This window comes from Sapajus apella, unplaced genomic scaffold (assembly GCF_009761245.1).
Source record: "Sapajus apella isolate SASKATOON/1434 unplaced genomic scaffold, GSC_monkey_1.0 scaffold38, whole genome shotgun sequence".
Taxonomy (NCBI): domain Eukaryota; kingdom Metazoa; phylum Chordata; class Mammalia; order Primates; family Cebidae; genus Sapajus; species Sapajus apella.
Genome location: NW_022436978.1, coordinates 7,624,571 through 7,646,240, shown reverse-complemented (window position 1 = coordinate 7,646,240; position 21,670 = coordinate 7,624,571). Strand labels below are relative to the sequence as shown.

General features: G+C 44.5%; 1 long non-coding RNA gene across 1 annotated transcript in view; it reads right to left on the bottom strand.

The window, feature by feature from the left end:
• Positions 1 to 20,890, bottom strand: part of LOC116564839 — a 48,610-nt gene extending 27,720 nt beyond the window's left edge. The window contains exon 1 of the long non-coding RNA XR_004275120.1: positions 20,792 to 20,890. This is a non-coding gene — a long non-coding RNA (uncharacterized LOC116564839). The remainder of the gene's footprint in view (positions 1 to 20,791) is intronic.
• Between the last annotated feature and the right edge of the window lie 780 nt (positions 20,891 to 21,670).

Here is a 21,670-nt window from a genome sequence, read left to right as displayed (position 1 = left end):
TTTTCTTTCTTTTTGAGACAGTCTCACTCTTGTCACCCAGGCTGGAGTGTAGTGGCACAATCTTGGCTCACTGCAACCTCCACCTCCCCTGTTCAAGCGATTCTCCTGCCTCAGCCTCCTTAGTAGCTGGGGTTACAGACACATGCCACCACACCCAGCTAATTTTGTATTTTTAGTAGAGACGGGGTTTCTCCATGTTGACCAGGCTTGTAGCAAACTCCTGACCTCAAGTGATCCGCCCACGTTGGCCTCCCGAAGTGCTGGGAGTATGGGCATGAGCCACTGTGCCTGGCTGAAGTGCAGACTTCCAATCGCGGTCTACAGACCTCATGCAGTCAGGCCCTGCCAGCTTCCTCCTGTACTATCCTCTCCTTGCTATTTTCTTCCAAACACACTTGTCTTTTTGCTGTTCCTAAAATACTCAGGTTTGTTCTCATCTCAGAATTTGTTACTCCCTCTACATAGAAAGCTCTTCCCACATATTCATATTTCTTATTTCAAATGTCACTATTTCAGTGAAGCCTTCACCAGTCCTAGGTGTGATGATTAATTGTGTATGTCAATTTGACTGGGCCATGGGGTGCCCAGATATTTGGTCAAACATTTTCTGGGTGTATCCGGGAGGGTTGTTGGATGAGATTACAATTTGAATTGATAGACTGAGTAAAACAGATTGCTCTTCCTAATGTGAGCGAGCGGCTTTCATCCAGTCAGTTGAAGGCTTGTGTAGAACAAAAAGGTTGACCGTCCCTTAGGAAAGACAGAATTTTCTTCTGCCTGACTTCTTTGGGCTGAGACGCCAGTCTTCCTCTGCTTTCAGACTCCAGCAGAGACATCTGCTCCTCTAGGCTCGTAAGCCTGCCGGCCCTTGGACTCCAACTTACACCATTGGCTCTCCTAGTTCTCAGGGCTTCAGACTCAGATTGGAACTACACCAGCTGCCTCCAACTTGCTGGCTTTGTGGGACTTCTCAGCCTCTTTAATTGTATGAGCCAATTCTTTACAATACATCTTTCTCTCTATATATATACATGCACTATTAGTTCTGTTTCTCTGGAGAACCCTAACTAATACACCAGGTAAAACGGTATCCCTCCACCCGCCTCATGCAATTCTTCCTGATCTATTTCTTGACTGTTTGTGCCTGTCTCCTCTCAACCAGAATGGAGGCTCCTTTTTCAACACGGTGTCTCTAGATGCATGCATGACACAGAGGCTCATCAGTAAATAAATACTGGCTCACTGACTCCTTTCCCTCATTAGCCCTGTGACCTTGCACAATTCATACGACCTCTGAGAGTCAACTTCTTCACCATTACAGCAGGGATGACATCTTTTCTTTTTTTTTTTTTTTTTTTTTTTTTTTTTGAGATGCAGTCTTGCTCTGTCACCAGGCTGGAGTGCAGTGGCGCAATCTCGGCTTATTGTAACTTCCACCTCCTGGGCTCAAGCGATTCTTCCACCTCAGCCTCCCAAGTAGCTGGGACCACAGGCACGTGCGACCATGCCTGGCTAATTTTTGTATTTTTAGTAGAGACGGGGTTTCACCATGCTGGCCAGGATGGTCTCGATCTCTTGACCTCGTGATCTACCCGCCTTGGCCTCCCAAAGTGCTGGGATTACAGGTGTGTGCCACTGAGCCCGGCCATCGGATGACATCTTGTCTATGTAATGCCATGGCTGTTTGAGAGGCCCCCCAGGCACACAGCTGTGAAAGTGCTCCTTACAAATGTAAGTATTCCCTGTACTAGGGGTTGCGCCTCATTCATCTTCACAGCCTGTCCCCTCTTTTCCTCCCCTCCACCCTTCCCCCGCCCCCTACAGATGCTCAGTAGATGTTTATTTTCAACAATGAGTTAAATCATTTTATGGCTATCTCCATTTTAGTCATTACATCACTTATGATGACACAAAAAAATATCCACTCATCACTGAACACCTTAGTGCCTTAGACACTTTGGTCAGAAAAGAATGAAAGGCTAAGTTGGGGGATCCGTAGCAAGAATTTGGTCATATCTAGTAAAACAAGATGAATAGGAACCTTTAAAAAGCTTTACAGTATACAATGAAATGGGCTCTCTCATTTGCTAATAAGCATGTAAATTGGTGCAACCACTTTGGAAAGCAATTTGACTATATCAGAATGTTCATACCATTTAAGTCAGCAAAGTCTCTTCTAGAAAACAATCCTAGATGTTTCCATGTGACATAGATTCAGGTCTAAATATAAAAATGAAAACTATCAAACTTTTAGCAGAAAGCAAAGGTGTAGCTCTTCGTGACCATGGTCTAGACGATAGATTTTTAGATAGGAGACCAAAAGCTCAAGTAACTAAAGAAAAAAAAATAGATAAATCAGACCTCATCAAAATGTAAAACTTTTTTTTTTTTTTTGAGACAGAGTCTTGCCCTGTCGCCAGGCACCAGGTTGGAGTGCAGTGGCATGATCTCAGCTCACTGCAACCTCTGCCTCCCGGGTTCAAGCAATTATCCTGCCTCAACCTCCCAAGTAGCTGGGGCTACAGGGGCGCACCACCACACCTGGCTAATTTTTGTATTTTTTAGTAGAGATGGGGTTTCACCACGTTGGCCAGGATGGTCTCGATCTCCTGACCTCGTGATCTGCCTGCCTCAGCCTCCCAAAGTGCTGGGATTACAGTCATGAGCCATCGCACCCAGCCAAAATGTAAACCTATTGTGCAGCAAAAGACACCATGAGGAGAGTAAGAAGATAACCCACAGAATGGGAGAAAATGTTTGCATTTACTCCGTATTTCTGATAAGGGATTTTTATTCAGAATATAAAAAGAACTCTTGTAACATAACAATAAAAAGAAAAATAACACAATTTTAAACTGTGTAAAGAATTTGAATAAACATTTCTTCAAAGAAGATAAATACACAAACATCCAATAAGCACATGAGAAGTTGTTAAACATACTAGTTACCAGGAACATGAAAATAAAAACCACAATGAGATACCACTTCATACCCACTATGATGGATATTTAAAAAATTGAAAAGGAAAATAACAAGTGTTGTGAAAATATTAGAAACCTTGTACAGTGGGCAGGTGTGGTGGCTCACACCTGTAATCCCAGCACTTTGGGAGGCCAAGGCAGGCGGATCACAAGGTCAGGAGTTCGAGACCAGTCTGGCCAATGTAGTGAAATCCTGTCTCTATTAAAAATACAAAAAATTAGCTGGGTGTGGTGGTGAGCGCTTGTAATCCCAGCTACTCAGGAGGCTGAGGCATGAGAAATGTTTGAACCCAGGAGGCAGAGGTTACAGTGAGCCAAGATCATACCACTGAACTCCAACCTGGGCAACAGTGCTAGACTTCATCCAAAAAAAAAAGGCATTTATTCAATGCCAGCACTTTGGGAGGCCAACACAAGTGGATCACAAGATCAGGAGATTGAGACCATCCTGGACAATGTGGAAACCCCATCTCTACTAAAAATACAAAAATAAGCTGGGTGTGGTGGTGCACACCTGTAGTCCCCGCTACTAGGGAGGCTGAGGCAGGAGAATCACCTGAACCCAGGAGGCGGAGGTTGCAGTGAGCTGAGATCACACCACTGCACTCCAGCTTGGCAACAGAGTGAGACTCTGTCTCAAAAAAGAAAAGAAGTGCTCATTGTAGCATTATTTATACTAGTAAAAAATAAAAGCATCAAAATATCCTTTTATGAAAAGAATATTAATTAACTAATAGTTAATTTATTTGATAGAATTCCACAGCCATTCAACTATATAAAATTTCATCATACCATGTAGAGTGATTATAAAATAATATTAAATAAGGTATAGTCTTTCCTTTGTCTCTCTAAGATTTTTTTTTTAATCAGGAAGAAAGCATACCAAACGTTTAACAAATGTTGGCTACAGGTAGTGAGACATAAAGAATTTCTTCTTTTTTTCTACTTTTCTATATTTTCCAAACTTCTTCCAACATGTATTATTATTTTTATTATTATTATTTTTCTTTGAGACAGAGTCTCGCTCTGGCGCCTAGGCTGGAGTGCAGTGGCATGATCTTGGCTCACTGCAACCTCTGCCTCCCAGGTTCAAGTGAATCTCCTGCCTCAGCCTCCCAAGAGCTGGGATTACAGGCATGCGCCAGCACACACAGCTACTTTTTTTTTTTTTTTTTGAGACGGAGTTTCGCTCTTGTTACCCAGGCTGGAGTGCAGTGGCGCAATCTCAGCTCACCGCAACCTCTGCCTCCTGGGTTCAGGCAATTCTCCTGCCTCAGCCTCCTGAGTAGCTGGGATTACAGGCACGCGCCACCATGCCCAGCTAATTTTTTGTATTTTTAGACGGGGTTTCACCGTATTGACCAGGATGGTCTCGATCTCTTGACCTCGTGATCCACCCGCCTCGGCCTCCCAAAGTGCTGGGATTACAGGCGTGAGCCACTGCGCCCGGCCTTTTTTGTCTTTTCATAGAGATGGGGTTTCACCATGTTGGCTGGGCTGGTCTCGAACTCCTAACCTCACGTGATTTGCCTGCCTCAGCCTCCCAAAGTGTATTATTTTTAATTTTATTTTGTTATTTAAAATAATCTTCTTAAATTGTTTACTTGCTGTGGATAAAGTGTCAGATTTTCAGTGTCTAGTGTAATGAAGATGAGGTCACCTCCCTCTGTTTGGAGCCTGCTTCCCTCTGGAACAGCCACCTGGAGGGCGACGTCCCGAGTGAGATCAGGCCCAAGGCCCTAGAGGGTGGCCCCCGCCGGAGCATCACCTTACAGGTAGGGAGACTCTTCTTTTCCTGTTTTAAATTGCAGTAGGTTTTTAAAATCCTCATTGTCATTTCAAAGGTGGCATGAGGCAGCTGGGTCCCCAGGCCTGTGTCTTTCCTTTGTCTGCCTCGTGGACTATTTATTTCCCTTCTGTCTCCAGTGGCCACCCTTCAGGCCGGGACACCAGCAATGTTGTTACAGATGTTGGCTCCCTCTGGCCTCGTTTGCTCTGGAAAGGATTCTGGTCAGATCAAATGGCCCTGTGGAAACTCAAGCTGAATTGTCTTCATTTTCTATCATTATTTTAACATCCCAGCAGTCCTAGCCTGTCAGGGTCTCCAATGGCATTCAGCCATTCGTCAATTTAAAGCATAGCCATCAAGTGCTGGAAAGTGTCCAACGCCACAGAAGAAATCAGTTCTTTTCTTCTCATTTTTCTTTGAAGGCAGGAAAGACTCTGCTCATCTGGACGCAAGAGATGGTGACTTTTGAGTCAGTCAGGAACCTGCTTTTGGATAGTAATACTCAACATTTCATCCACAGGCCAAAACATTACCAGGTGCTACTACCAAACCAGTATTACAGGTAAGCTTTTTGATTTCACAGTAATTGTAGACCAGGTGTGGTGGCTCACACCTGTAATCCCAGTAATTCCTCAGAGGCAGAGGCGGGAGGATCACTTGAGCCTGGGAGTTCGAGACCAGCCTGAGAAACGTAGCAAGACCACACTTCATTTTAAAAAAAGAAAAAAGAAAAAAAGGCCGGGCACCATGACTCACGCCTGTAATACAGCACTTTCAGAGGCCGAGGCAGTTCGATCACCTCAGATCAGGAGTTCGAGACCTGCCTTGTCAGCATGGCAAAACCCCGTCTCTACTAAAAATACAAAAAAAATAGGCGGGAGTGGGGGCATTCACCTGTAGTGCCAGCTACTCGGGTGGCTGAGGCAGGAGAATCGCTTGAACCTGGGAGGCGGAGGTTTCAGTGAGCCAAGACCATGCCACTGCACTTCAGCCTGAGCAACAGAGCAAGACTCCATCTCTTAAAAAAAAAACAGGAAAGGAAAAAACAATCGTTGTACATGTTTATTTATTTATCACATTTCTCATTTAATAATAACATTTATTACTTGACAGGACTTTTCTTATATTAACTCATATAATTCTCTCAATAACCCATTATATTACAGCCCATCTTACAGATGAGAAAATTGAGGCACCGAGAGAAGATTATAAATGTAACCTTGTAAATAGAAGTTTCTAAAAATTAGCTAGATTTAAGGATTCAATGAGCATTAAAACTCTATTAAGTAATTTTCCAGGAAGACCTAGTTTCACTCTCCGGAGTGGAAGGATTTTGTTCTAAGTTGGTCTCAGCTGCTTGTGGGGATTCACTGGAGTCCTTCATGGCTTAGCAGAAAACAGAAAAGAACGAAGAATGATATGCTCATTCCTTCTCTCACTAGCCTAGACCCAGCCATAGCAGGAAGATGAGACGATACAGCAGGGAGTAACCCACTAAAGTCCAGCGGAGGTGCCAGGGCCACGTGTGGAAAAGCCATTATTTGATAGAATGCCAGAGCCACCTATAAAATGCAGAGAGGAAAAATGCTGAGTCACAGCATACAACCCCCATTGTAGCCCACGTGAAAGGTGCCCTGGGGCACCACTCCCTGGCCGACGAACATGTGAACAGGGCCCCACGGAGGTGTGCACTGTGGACTCCTGCCCCTTGGTGATCTCGGGGAAGTGCTCTGAGATCCTGCCGAGGGAGCTGGAAACAACTGCCTGGTACACAACCCAGACGTTTCTGCCCCAGCTTTAGTTTACGGCCGGTCTTCATGGTGATCCGTGTCTCCTCCGCAAGAGAAGTGAAAGACTGGCCAGCAGAAGCTTCCATTCTGCTGTGCGGGCTCTCCTAAAGAAATTGAGGAGCAAAATCCTTCCTTAGAACAATATCATCTGCATCTGCTGTTTCCCATTTCCATCCCCCGAGTGTTTCTCCTTGCATTGCTGTTCTTTTAAGAAAGTAAACATAAAAAGCGAAGGCACAGTCTCAGCCTCCTCTAAGCCAACCCTGCACAATGCTTTCTCACCCTACCTTCTCTGCATCTGAATGGGCCAACAAGACTTTTAGGGGCTTTACTTTCCATGGTTTTTGTGACTAATGACTAAGTTAATAAATGGACCTTTCATACTCTATGTGCCCCCACAACCTCCGCTTCCTGCCCTGAAGCAGGAATTGCTTCTTGATCATTTTTTAATAAGGGGCCCCACATTTTTCATTTGTCCTAGGCCCTAGGCAAACTGGGTCACTGGTCCTGCTCACAGCTCCTGGTGCCACTCTGGGCCTCACCCCACACTCCTCCTACTCCATGGTTTGGGAGCAGAGAGGTTTGGCTCCCAATAGAACTTGGAGATTTAATTTCTGAAGTCTTTACATAATTTATTACTAGTTCCCTTTTTCTGAGGAAGAATCTTGGACAAGCAACATCCCTGGAAGGTACAAAGATCACTACCTCAGTTCCCCAGGGCTAGTTAGGAACAGCTCCAACCCTAAAATCTGAGGGAGGGGAACTGTTTTTTGTTTTGTTTTGTTTTTTAGGAGTGTGGGTGGTGGTGGAGGGGAGTAGTTATTTTGTAAAGTGGTCAAACTAAACAGTACCTAACAGATTGCCTTGATGCGAAAGCATTACTGTGGTCCTCCAGCACTGAAAGAAAGGTAAGCAGCTGTCATTTCCAGAAGGGAAAGAGCTCTAAGAGGCAGATGGCCCATTTTTCCTGTATCTAGCTTGGAAAGTACTGCCTGATGAGAAGGCATAATTCTTATGTCTATAGGAGACCTTGAGACAAGAAGCCTGGATGTGAGTGGCTGCCCTGGCAGGCAAACCGCCTCCAAGATAAAAGAGGAATTTGCAACTGATGCACTATTTTGAGGCCACAAGAGGTCAATCAGGGTGAGAATGCAGTGCATCAAAGCGTGTTGATGATGGAAGCCCAGAGAGGCCCTAAGTCAAGGACTCCCCAAGATAGGACTGTTCTCTCTGGCAAGCACAGTGGTGACATTTTAGACAAGCGATTTCATTTCTCTGGGCTTGGTTCCACATTTCTAAATGGCAATAACATCAGTACCAACCACATGGGGTGGTTGAGAAGAATAAATTAGTTTTTACATCAAAAGCAATTGCAACAGTGGCTGGCATGTTGTAAACACTCCAGAAGTCATGGTTATGATTCAGAGTACTATGAAGTGATGACTTCCTGACTAAATAGCAGGTACAGGTGAAGACTGAGTTCTCCAGATGAAGTCTGGAGCCACTTCCTTTTTAGCCTCGCCCATCAGATAGACCCCAGGCATTCCCAGTCCCAGCACACATTCTTTCCAGGTGGCATCCTAGATACTAGGAAGAAGAAAGACTAATATTTGGGCTGGGGGCTGGATGGAGGAAAAGGGCAGCACCTATGAAGTGTTCTTCCTTTAAAAAAAGAAAAGAAGAGGAAGAAGAAGAAGAAGCAGCAACCAGAAGAGGACTTCCAGTTTCCAACCCAGCAAAGAAGAAGCTTGGAATCCATCATGCTACCCTAACAAAAGGTAAGAGGCTGGGCTGGGCACATTGGCTCATGCCTGTAATCCCAGCACTTTGGGAGGCCAGGGCAGGCAGATCACTTGAGCCCAGGAGTTTGAGATCAGCCCAGGCAACATGGCAAAACTCTGTCTCTACAAAAAATACAAAAATTACCCAGGCATAATGACACATGCCAGGGGTCCCAGATACTCCTGAGGCTGAGGTGGGAGGGTTGCTTAAGCCTGGGAGGTAGAGGTTGCAGTCAGCTGAGATCATGCCACTGCACTCCAGCCTGGGTAATAGAGCCAGACTCTGTCAGGAAGGAAGGAAGGAGGGAGGGAAGGAGGAAAGGAAGGAAGGAGAGAAGAAAGGCTGGCTGAACATATTGAAAAAGCAACAGCTCTTCTTAGATCCATAAGAGAAGAGAGGTTACAGGGTAAACCACCACTCCCAAACTGAAGAGTCAGGCAGGTGAATACAGAGAATCACAACAGACCAGAGCAGAAACCCTACACTGTAAGTGACTAATTGCTGGAGGCTCAGTGTGGCTAACTCTAAGAGTTAAAAACTCTAAGAAGATTATAAGGTCCAGCCCTATAGGGTCCAGTGAGTCCCTCCCTGCTGGTGTGGAGACGAGAAATTAGAAATAAAGACACATGACGCAGAGACAGAAAAAAACAGAGTTTGGGCCCACGGGTCCACTGCTACCCAAGGCGCGGAGACCAGCAGTGCCCTGAGTCCCTGGACACTCTGACTTTTACTGAGTACAAAGCAGGGGGAAGGGCAGGCAGGATGAGGTGATGGTGGTCAGTGATAGGGTCAGGTAAATCACGGGTCTTGGAGACAGGGGCCCAAGACTTTGAAGAAGCCAAGGCGAGGGGAAAACCTAAGGTGTCAGCACTTATTTTATACTTGTCAAGAAATAACAAAGTCACTAAGATTTATGTTACTATTACTAATTCTTATCTTCTAAGGAAAAGAGGAACCAGGTGCAGAAGCAGAACTTGAAATTAGCCATGGAACGTGACCGCCGAATACTGCACCACAGAGACAGGTAAGTCCCCAGATGTCTGCGGGCCTCCCTGACAGCCGTCAGGCCCACCACAAGAGCTTGGAGAAGCGGAGTTTTCTCCTAACTCCTCCGGGAAGGAGGTGTCTCGGCCATCTTGGATGTCCCCTTCCCTAGCTGGCTAAGCATAGGGCGCTTTCACAGCGCTGGCACTGCCACACAGCCAAAGTGTCCTCCAGCAGCCCTTATGTGGGCGTGACAGAGGGCTTAGAGCATCTTGCCTTAGGGTCACCTCTTTTCCAATGTCACTTCAGTCCAACGCTTCTTGACCTGAGACTTATTAGGAAAATCAAAGATTATATAATTACACACATGTATATATTTGTGATTACATATGAGTAGCTATATGATTATATATAGGAATAACTATGTAACTATATTTCTAATTTGTTTCAAATTCTCTATTTATATGAGAACATGCTGAGGCTTCAGACCCTTGCCTTGGCTCTTGTGGGGTTTTCTCCCTACAGAAGACCTAGTCATGGGGATGGGAGAGTCCTACGCATTTGTAAGTTTTACCCCCAAGAGCTTGACCTGGTGTTCACATTAAATATTGGAGAAAAATCCTCTCATGTCTCCAGTACAGGGAGGAGAAAGGGGCCATTTTGGAATACACCGAAACATTCTGTTCTTCTTAACAAGGTCTGCCCTTAAGAGAAACTATTTTACCAATGCCTAAACTACTGGGGCTTTATCAGTGCCTAACTGACCTGGAGGAAGGGAAATATACCCAACTGGATCCCACTCAAATCTTCAGGAGAGGAGGGGTGCCGAGAAGCAGGTGTAGAGTTCACAGTCCAGAGGCACAGGCTTCCCAAGAGATGGAGACCAAATCGTAGGACTGTGGAACAGTACTCCTCCCCCAATGCCCTACCACCACATCACCAAAGGCCCATTTACAACAGCTTCTTTTACCCAAGACACCATGCCTGGCTTTGAAGAAAAAGTTACAAGACATACTAAAAGGCAAAACAATGAAGCCCAAACAGACAGAGCAAGCATTTGAACCAGATTCAGGTATGACCGGGATGTTGAAATGATCAGACCTAGAATGTAAAACAGCTATGACTAGTATGCCAAGGGCTCTAATGGATAAAGTAAGCAGCATGCAAGAAGAGATAGGCAATGTGAGCAGAGAGATGGAAATTCTAAAAACTAAAAAGAAATGCTAGAGATAAAAAACACTGTAACAGAAGAGAAGAATCCCTTCAATGAGCTTATTAGTAGACTGGACATGGCTAAGAAAATAATCTCTGAGCTTGGGCACATTTCAATAGAAACCTTCAAAACTGAAAAAAAAAAAAAAAAAAAAAAAAAAAAACAGAGAAAAGACTGAAATAAATAAAACAGACTATCCAAGAATTGCAGGACAACTACAAATGGTGTAAATGGGAATAAGGAAAGGAGAAGAATGAGAGAAAGGAAAAGAAGAAACGTTTGAAAGAATAAAGACTGAGGATTTCCCTCAAATTAAGATCAGATACAAAACCACAGATTCCAGAAGCTCAGAGAACACAAAGCAGGATAAATGCCCAAAAAATACACCCAGACATATTATATTCAAACTATAGAAAATCAAAGATAAAGAAAAAAAATCTTGAAAGAAGGCAGAGGGAAGAAACAGCTTATCTACAGAAGAGCAAAGGTAAGAATTCTATCTGACTTCTCTTCAGAAACAAAGCAACCAAGAAGAGAATGAACTAAAATACTTAAGGTGTTGAGAGAAAACAACCACCAACCTAGAATTCTGTACCCTGCAAAATTATCCTTCAAACAAGAAGGAAAAGTAAAGACCTTCTCAGAAAAACAAAATTTGAGAATTTTTTTTTTCCAATCCAACTGCCTTGCAAGAAACTTAAAGAAGTTATTTAGAAAGAAGAAAAATTATACAAATCAAAAACTAGGATTAACATAAAGAAAGGAAGGACATCAGAGAAGGAAAGAGTGAAAGTAAAATAAAAACCTTTGTTTTTCTTATTCCCCCTTCATTTTTTATTTTTTGGAAATGGGGTCTCGCCCTGTTGTCCAGTCTGGAGTGCAGTGCTGTGATCTCTGCTCACTGCAGCCTCCGCCTCCCAGATTCAAGCAATTCTCCCATCTCAGCCTCCTGAGTAGGTAGGATTACGGTGGCATACCACTGTGCCTGGCTAATTTTTATATTTTTATTAGAGATGGGGTTTTGCCATGTTGGCCAGGCTGGTCTTGAACTCCTGACCTGAGGTGATCCACCTGCCTCGGCCTCCCAAAGTGCTGGAATTATAGGCATGAGCCACTGCTCCTGGACTTGTTTCTTAGTCTTAATTGATCTGATAGATATCAGTACGTTCAAGATAATGATAGCAGCAATGTATTTAATCATATATGCTGATGTATAAGTGAAATGAATGACAGCAATAATACCAGGGATGGAGGGGAGGAATTAAAATTATTTTATCTTAGGTTACTCCTACTACCCATAAGTGATATAGTATTGTTTGGGGGGTGTGTGTGTGTGTGTGTATGTGTGGTGTATGTGTCTGTGTGTGTGTTGGATTTTTTTGTTTTGTTTGAAATGGGGTCATACTGTGTCACTCAGGCTGTAGTGCAGTGACGCCATCGTGGCTCACTCCTGGGTTCAAGTGATTCTCCCACCTCGGCCTCCTAAATCACTGTGATGACAGACATAAGACACTGCACCCAGCTAGTATAGCGTTATTTGAAGTGGACTTGGGTTAGTTGTAAATGTATATTGCAAACTCTAGGGCAACTTCTAAAAAAGTGAAAAAATAAAACTGATATGCTTAGAAAGAAGAGGAAATGGAATAATAAAATGTTCGATTAAAACACAAAAGGGGCCGGGCGCGGTGGCTCACGCCTGTAATCCCAGCACTTTGGGAGGCCGAGGCGGGTGGATCACGAGGTCAAGAGATCGAGACCATCCTGGTCAACACGGTGAAACCCCGTCTCTACTAAAAATACAAAAAAAAAATTAGCTGGGCATGGTGGTGCGTGCCTGTAATCCCAGCTACTCAGGAGGCTGAGGCAGGAGAATTGCCTGAACCCAGGAGGCGGAGGTTGCGGTGAGCCGAGATCGCGCCATTGCACTCCAGCCTGGGTAACAAGAGCGAAACTCCGTCTCAAAAAAAAAAAAAAAATTATTATTATTATCATTATTTTATTATTATTTTGAGACAGGGTCTCACTCTGTCACCCAGGCTGGAGTGTAGTGGGACAATCATGGCTCACTGCAGCCTCCACCTCCAAAGCCTAAGCAATTCTCCCACTTCTGCCTCCAGAATACCTGGGACTACAGGTGTGCACCACTATGCCTGGCTAATTTTTTATTTTTCATAGAGATGAGGTCTCACTGTGGTCCCCAGGCTGGTCTTGAACTTCTGGATGCAAGCGTTCCTCCTGCCTTAGCCTCTCAAAGTGCTGAGATTATAGGTGTAAGCCATCATGCCTGGCCTAAATGTACCCACTATAGGACAGAGATTGTCAAAGGGGGTTGAAAAACAAGACTTGATTACCTGTTGTCTACAAGAAACAAACTTTAAATATAAGGATCCATATAGATTTAAAGTAAATGTATAGAGAAAGATATAGCACAGTAACGCTAATTAGGAAAGCAAGGATAGATGTATTAGTTTTGGATGGAGTAGACTTCACCGCAAGGAAAGTTATCAGGGATAAAGAGGGGCATTATATAATAATAAAGAGATCAATTCTTCCAGAGGAAATAACAATCCTTAATTTATGCTCCTAACGGAGCATCAAAATAGGTGAGGCAAAAAGCAATAGAACTGCAAGAAGAAGTAGATGAATCCACTCTTTTGGCTGGATATTTCAATATCCTTTTATCAAAAGTGGACAGATCCAGGAGGCAGAATATAAGTAAGAATATAGTTGAAGTCAATGACACAATCAATCAATTGGATATAATGGACATCTGTAGGCTACTTCAACAACAGCAGAATAGACATTCTTCTCAAGGTCACATGGAAAGATCACTTGAGATCAGGAGTTTGCAACCAGCCTGGCCAGCATGGCAAAATCCCGTCTCTACTAAAAATGTACAAATTAGCCTGGCATGGTGGCATATGCATGTAATCCCAGCTACTCAGGGGGCTTGATGCAGGAGAATTACTTGAACCCAGGAGGCAGAGGTTGCAGTGAGCCAAAATCATGCCACTTTACTCCAGCCTGGGTCAGACTGAGACTCTGTCTCACAAAGAAAAATAGGAAGTTCACCAAGATAGCATTCTGGGACATAAGGCTCACCTTAACAAATTTAAGTGAATAGAAATCACACAATGTCTGCTATTACATAGTGGAATTAAACCAGAAATGAACAACAGAAAGATAGCTGGAAAATTCCCAAGTACTTGGAGATTAGACAATACACTTCTAAATAACACATGAATCAGAGAAGAAATATCGAACCATTGCATTGCACTCCAAACCTGGGTGACAAGAGTGAAACTTCATCTCAAAAATAAAAAAGAAAAGAAAAAAGAAACCTGATTAAAAAATAGACAAAAACCTTAACAGACGCGGCAGCAAAGAAGGAAGGAAGGAAGGAAGGAAGGAAGAGAGGGAGAAAGTAAGAAAGAGAGAAAAGAAAGAAAAGAAGCTAATCTTAAAAAACTACATACTTTACGATTCCAACTATATGGCAGTCTAGAAAAGGCAAAACTATGGAGACAGCAAAAAGACCAGTGGTTTCCAGGAGTTAGTGGGGAGGGAGTTATGAACGGTGGAGCACAGAGGAGTTGTAAGACAGGGAAACTACTCTGTATGATACTGTAATGGTGACACATGTCATTTTACATTCCTCCAAACCCATAAAACGGACAACCCCAAAAGTGAACCCTAATGTAAACTATGGACTCTGGGTGATAAGGATGTGTCGATACAGGGTTATCAATTGAAACAAATGTATTTAATACCACTCTGGTGGGGGATATTGTTCACGGGGAAGTCTATGCATCTGTTGAGGCAGGAGGCGTATAGGAAAATGCTGTACCTTCTGCCCAATTTTGCTGTGAACCTAAAACGACTATAAAAATTAGATTCTTTTTTTAGATTGAATCTGGGCAGCCTTCTAAATATAACTACCATTAAAAAAAAAAAAAACAAAACATTGTGTGATTTCTATTCACTTAAATTTGTTAAGGTGAGCTTTATGTCCCAGAATGCTATCTTGGTGAACTTCCTATTTTTCTTTGTGAGACAGAGTCTCAGTCTGACCCAGGCTGGAGTAAAGTGGCATGATTTTGGCTCACTGCAACCTCTGCCTCCTGGGTTCAAGTAATTCTCCTGCATCAAGCCCCCTGAGTAGCTGGGATTACATGCATATGCCACCATGCCAGGCTAATTTGTACATTTTTAGTGGAGACGGGATTTTGCCATGCTGGCCAGGCTGGTTGCAAACTCCTGATTTCAAGTGATCTTTCCATGTGACCTTGAGAAGAATGTCTATTCTGCTGTTGTTGCAGAGAAATTGTAACCCTATAAACAAAACATACAGGCGCATTCAGCAAAATCTGTACTGTGGTTAACTCCATAGGGCAAGTGACCCAGTTTCTTCAGAACAATAATAACAAATAAGCAAACAAAAATGCAAGGAAAAAACTGAAAGAGAAACCTGTCGATTAAAACAGTCTTAAGGGACCTATCCACCAATCACAATATGGGAACTTCTTTGGAATCTCAATTCAAATAAAGAAAACCAATTTTTCTTAATGCATAAGAAAATCTGGGAAATATGAATAATGACTGAATAGTCAATGATATTATGGAATTACTGAACTACTGTTAAAATATTTTAAGTGGCCTAATGACCTTATGGCTAAATGTTTTCTGGAGACTCTTGTCTTATCGAAATAGAAAATAAAGCCTGGGCGTGATGGCTCACTCCTGTAATCCCACCGCTTTGGGAGGCCAAGGTAGGAGAATTGCTTGAGGTCAGGAGTTCAAGACCAGCCTGGGCAACAGAGCAAGATTTCATCTCTACAAAAATTTAAAAAGGTAGCCAGGCATGATGGCACATGCCCATAGTCCCAGCTACGTGCGAGGCTGAGGTGGGAGGATCGCTTGAGCCAGGAGTTTGAGGCTGTAATGAGCTATGATGGTGCCACTGCACTCCAGCCAGGCACAGAGTGAGGCCAGCTCAAAAAATAAGTAAATAAATAGAAAATAAATTATATGTACATATGATGTCTGGGATTTGCTGTGGAATAATTCAGGGAGTGAAGGGGAGTGATGATGGCTATGAATTGGTAATTAATAAAGCTAGGTAATGGGAACGCCTGGAAATTTATTATAATATTCTTTTTACTCTCATACAGTTGAAGTATTCTACAGTGAAAGGACCAAAAAAAAAAAATGAAAAGAAAAGAAAACCCAGGAGTCTGTGAGTTTGAGAGAGGACTTCCTGAGGAAGGGTTCTGTCCAGATGTGACTGTTGCCATGGGAAGGTTTGGGGAAAGTTACTCGGCACTCATTGTTTCTATTTTCTCATCTGTAAAATGGGGATTGTATAACAGTGCATTCCTCCTAGCACTGCTGTGAATATTGAATGACTAAACATATGTAAATCAGATATAACAGGGCCTTGCACGCCATGGTAAGTGCCATGTAACATTTGCTATTAAAGCATATTAAACATCCTGAGTACCTCATTGCATCAGTGAAAACTAAATCTCTACAGAACCCCACAGCTCACAGACATCACCTTGGCTGAGCCTCATGATAGCCCTTGGAGATAAACCTTACTCTTACTGTCATTAGGCAGATAGGGAAACTGAGACACAGTCCATGGAGATGCAGCTAGTTAGTAGCCAAACCTGCACGAGGATTGGGTCTCCTGACTCCATCTCAAGCCCTTTGGGAAGCACCAAAGCTGCCCTTTGGAGGATGAGTCAGAGGTTGAAATTAGATCCTTAGCTTCATGTGATAAAAACTTTATTTCAGGCTGGGCACAGTGGCTCACGCCTGTAATCCCAGCACTTTAAGAGGCGGAGGCTGGTGGATCATGAGGTCAGGAGTTCAAGACCAGCCTGGCCAACATGGTGAAACCCCATCTCTACTAAAAATACAAAAATTAGCCAGGCATGGTGGCAGGCACCTGTAATCCCAGCTACTGAGGAGGCAGAAGCAGGGAATTCCTTGAACCCGGGAGGGGAGGTTGCAGTGAGCCGATATCGCACAACTGCACTCCAGCCTGGGTGACAAAGCAAGACTCTGTCTCAAAAAAAAAAAAAAAAAACTTTATTTTGTCTCTTCACCTGTTGTGACCAGCACCTCCTCCCTGGGTAGGGGATGGTAACCAGACTCCAGTGGAACAAATAGGTGTCTCCTAGTTCCCGTATGGGCAAGAAGATGGCACAGGGCATAGACAACCCTTCACCCTAGAGTTTGGCCCCAGTCAGGCCTCCCTCCTGTGGCCAAGGAGTTTGTCACAGCTAAACACTGGGTGGGCCTGAGAGTGGGGCTGCTGGTGGGGGCTAAGGAAATGAAACAGACAGGAGCCACTCCAAGGCTGTATCTCAGGATGGAGAATGGAGACCTCCTCCCACCTCCAGGGAGTCAAAATGCAAGTCAAGGATTTCAAAACTAGCCTACCACAAAGGGAGAGGTCCTTGGGCTACAATAGCATTGTTCTTGTTTGTAATTTCCTTCCCTGGAATAGGCTTAGGGGGCTCTGGGATAGTTGAATGTAAAATAAGAACAATGATGAAACCTGTGATTTGTTGAATGCTACCCATTGTGTGAAGCACAATGGACACTTCTTTTTTCTCACGCAGACATTCCTTATTCACAATATACTGTGGAGTAGGTATTTGTTTTTATTCAAACAACACAGAAGTTTAGAAAATAAGTCATGAAAGTCTCCCTCCACCATCACCATCACCATCACCAGACCTGCCCTCCAGAAGTAGCCATTGTTTACAATCCTTGTGTATACTTCCTGACATTTGTCTATATTTAATCAACATTACATATACACACCCACTCATGTGTGTGCATATGTATACCCATACACACAGTTTGTTTGTTTTTATAAAAATAGGATTATACCTGATTCAGCAACTTCCTTTTTTCATGTATCCATCTCTCCTCAATCCTACGCATATAAATATATGAGACTATAAGGAAATCTGAAATAAGCAAAGAAGATTACAGGGTTTCTCCAAGAGAAAACTATTTATTGTTGAGAGCGTACTCTCTGGATTATCTAATTCTAGACTTTGGGCTAATTTACTGCTCTGAAAGTTCAAGGGAACAGAGGACGCACAGTGACCCTGAATTGTGGACCGGCAAACGAGCTCCATCCACCCTCCCACACAGTGCAAAAGCCAGATCACCGCAGCCACTTGAACATCAACACTCCATAACTAGAAACACATCTGGTCTTTGGATTCTTCTTTGAATCAGTTGTAATGTCACTGGTTCACTCATTCATAATGATAATGTGCTCATTTTTATCTATTTCAGAATCATGAATTTTACCTTGTTTTAAAATGGTTTTTTTAAACAACAGGCATTACTTTCTCTTTGCTTAGATGGTGAAACCCAGACTTTGAAAGATTGAGCAAATTGCCCAGGGCAACATTATTGGTAAATAGCAGAGTTTGGATTCAGTCCTGCTTGTGTGATTCAAAGGAACAGATACTGGGTATCTGCCAGGTACCAGACTAGACATTTAGGGTATGTTAATTTGTTTAACCCTCCTGCCAACCTATGACATACGTGTTAGCCCCACCCTTATAGAAAAGGCAGCTGTGTCCAGAGCGGTGGAGGACTGTGCCCCAGGATGTGAAAAAAGCAGGGTGCAGAGCAGCCTCCTCGGCTCCAAAGCTGAAGCTCCAAGCAGCTCTGTGGTGCTACCCTTTGTCCCTCCAGGCTCTCCTTTCCTTCCTCTGTTTGTCAGTAAACCAAAGCCACCACTGTTTGTCATTTGGATGATTATCAGTAAGATAACATTGCCCAGAAATTTTGGTTTTGAAAGGAGCCCCAAGCAATGTATGCATTTCCCAGGGGTGCCATTACAAAGTACCATAAATTGGGTGGCTTCAACAACAGACACATGGGCTCTAACAGTGATGGAGGTGAGAAGGCCAAAGTCAGCGTGCTGGCAGGGCTGTGCTTCCTTGGAAAGCTCTGCCTTCCTTGCCTCTTCTAGTTTCTGGGGTTTGCTGGCAATCTCTGGCATTCCTTGGTTTACATACGCACCACTCCAGCCCTCCCCCTCCTGTGGCTTATCTGCTGTGTGTTCCTGTGTGTCTTCACATCATCTTCCTTCTGTGTCTGCTTGTCTCTGTGTTATAAAGAGACACATATATATTATATTTAAAATTATATAAATAGAATTTCCCCTATTCTAAGGACACCAGTCATATTGAACTAAGGCCCATCTGATGACTTCATTTTAACTTGGTTAAATCTGCAAAGACCTTGTACCCAAATAAGGTCACATACGAGGGTTAGGACTTCAATGAATCCTTCAGAGAGTTGAGAGAGTAACACAGTTCAACCCATTGGAAAATCCTTCATGTTAGATGCCCTGGTGGTAATACACAGGTATCATTAGCATGGTGACATGAAAAGGACTGCGTCGAAGAAACCCGTTGACCTGAAGCTGGCATTTCCCAAACTTATTTGAGCATGGGAGCTGCGGGGCGCTGTCGTGATGGTGTCGGGGTTTCAGCAGCGCTCTGTGGAGCACACTTGGGGAAACTCACATAAGTGGAGCATGACCTTGAAGCCAGGAAGGCCTAGGCTGGCATCGTGACTCTGCTAGTGACTGAATATGTGACCTTGGGCAATGAATTTTCCTCTCTGAGTCTCGATTTCCTCATTTGTACAACAGGGAGGAAAATTTCTAATCAATTACTTAGGGTATGTTCACTGCTAAAACAAACCTCCAAAAGTATAATGACTGGGAAACAATAGGGTATAAGTTTATTTCTTGCTCAGGACAAGGCTGGGAACATGCTGTCTGGGCAGTCTGTCTCCACACAGTCACTCAAATCCCCAAGGTGGCAGATGCTCCGCCATTTTAAGTTTATAGCTTCGAAGGTCATGGTGGGGTGCCCATGCTCCATCCAGGAAGAAGGGGCGGTACTTGGAGACAGCTTTCTGGGAGGTTTCCAGAGGGCAGGCTCTGGAATGGAGCAACCCACTCCACTGCTCACTTTCCATTGGTCGGAACTCGATCCTAGGGCTGGACCTAATTATAAGGGAATTGGAAAATTGCAGCTATTTCCTTAGCAGAAACTCAACCCTAAAGGAAGGAGAAGTCCGCCCTTGGCCAGTGGACAGCTAGCCTTCTTTGCCACACATACTTCGCAGGTGTGTTCTAAGTATTAAATGAGGATTTTGGCACAGGCAGTGTCCTTAGTGTCACACACAACTAAATAGATGGTAACAGTTTGAAAATGGAAAAAAGTATATGAATGGGAAGCACCTTGAAGGATGAAACAGGAGACAGGCTCTGGTGTGCAATACAAGTGTGGGCCCCCCGCCCCGCCCCTTTCTCACTAGGCATCCTGGTGGCCCGGGTCTGCTGTGTGGTAGGAAGAGGGGAGCAAAGTCCTCAGGGTGTCATTCAACCCCAGCAGCTTCTTCCCCTGCTTCCTTTCCAGCCAGATGGAGAAGCTGCAGCTCCAGAGTCTTGACAGCCTCACAGCTTCCAAGGCAGTGGCCCCGCGGGGTGCAAACCCCACCTTCCTGCAGTTGCAGAGCCAGCTGAGAGGTGGGCAGCACGCCAGGCCCCCTCCGCAGCCCCTGGAGCACACACCAATTGCGGATGCTCCGGAGGCTCGGGGGAGGGAACGGGGTTTTCACCAGAACACCACAGGCAGGGCCTCCCAGCAAAGGCCTCCAGATGCTGTGAAAACCTACAGCTTGTCCTCCTCCCGCCTTCCACCTTCCCGGGTTACTCAGCCACAAAACACAGGTGAGAACCATCTCAAGACCTCCCCACTTTGGGGCTCCCAGCTAACTCATCGGTCCGCAAGGGACCAAAAGGGGTCAGTAGAGCAAGTCCCCTGCCTTCGAAGAATGCATGCATTCTTTTTTTTCCTTTTTTTTTTTTTTGAGACAGTCTTGCTCTGTCACCCAGGCTGGAGTGCAGTCGCGCTATCCCGGCTCACTGCAAACTCTGCCCCACACCCCGGGTGCAAGCGATCCTCCTGCCTCAGCCTCCTGAGTAGCTGGGATTATAGGCGCCCACCACCACGCCAGGCTAATTTTTGTATTTTTAGTAGAGATGGGTTTCACCATGTTGGCCAGGCTGGTCTCAAACTCCTGACCTCATGATCTGCCCACTTAAGCCTCCCCAAGTGCTAGGATTACAGGCGTGAGCCACCGCACCCAACCACATGCATTCTTTTTAAGATCATATTAATTATTAAAACAACTGTACCTCAAATCATACCCCCAACCCCTCAGCATGAAAAAGCTCCCACAGACGTCTCCCCAGCAGCCCCTCCCGCCTTTCTCTGCATGTAGATTGGTTTTTCAGAGCTGCTGTCAATGTGGACACACAGCCCTGCTTTCCACGCTCCTCACTCTGCTTTGTATACACTTTCCCATGCATCTGGGTCAGCCTGGAGCTGAGTATTTCACAGGGCAGCAAAATATACAGAAGGCATATTTTGTTTTAGAATCTTAATACCCAGAACGTCTGGGTAATACTCAAACAACTGGAGAGATTCTTGCTGATGCTGCAAGTCTCCAAATATGGTCCCCTTGCAGAGAGAAAATGTGGTATTTTACATCTGTACATATGCACATGGGTTTTCTCAAGCATGGTGGACTTCAGGGTGTGACAGTTAGTGATTTCTCCCCGGGAAGTGGCATGACCTGTAGGAGTTACTGTGGGCCACAGCTGCTGGTGAAGCCCAAATTATTTACTGGTTTTGATTCGTGCGCCGTTCCCTGTGTAAATTAAAATGTGACATTATTACACCCTCCGACAGCCCATTGGCGACCTTTAGCACTCTCCCCACTCTGCAGCCATTATTCAGCATAATTTGACTGGTTTCAGGCAAGTCGAGAGGGTGGGAAGGGATGGGTGGGGGCAGGGGAAGGCAGAGTCCAAATTAGAAACAGATTGAAAGAGCATTTGCAGGGAATTAGGCATTGGGCCAGGCGCGCTTGCTGGCGGCATGTGGAGCCCCTCTTTAGGGACTGTTGACTCCTCCTAGGTTTCCCGGCCAGAGCGCAGCTGGGTTTCAGTTGTCAAACCCGGAGCCAAGGCATCTGAGAAGGGGGTGGAGCAACCATGTGCATGCATGTATCA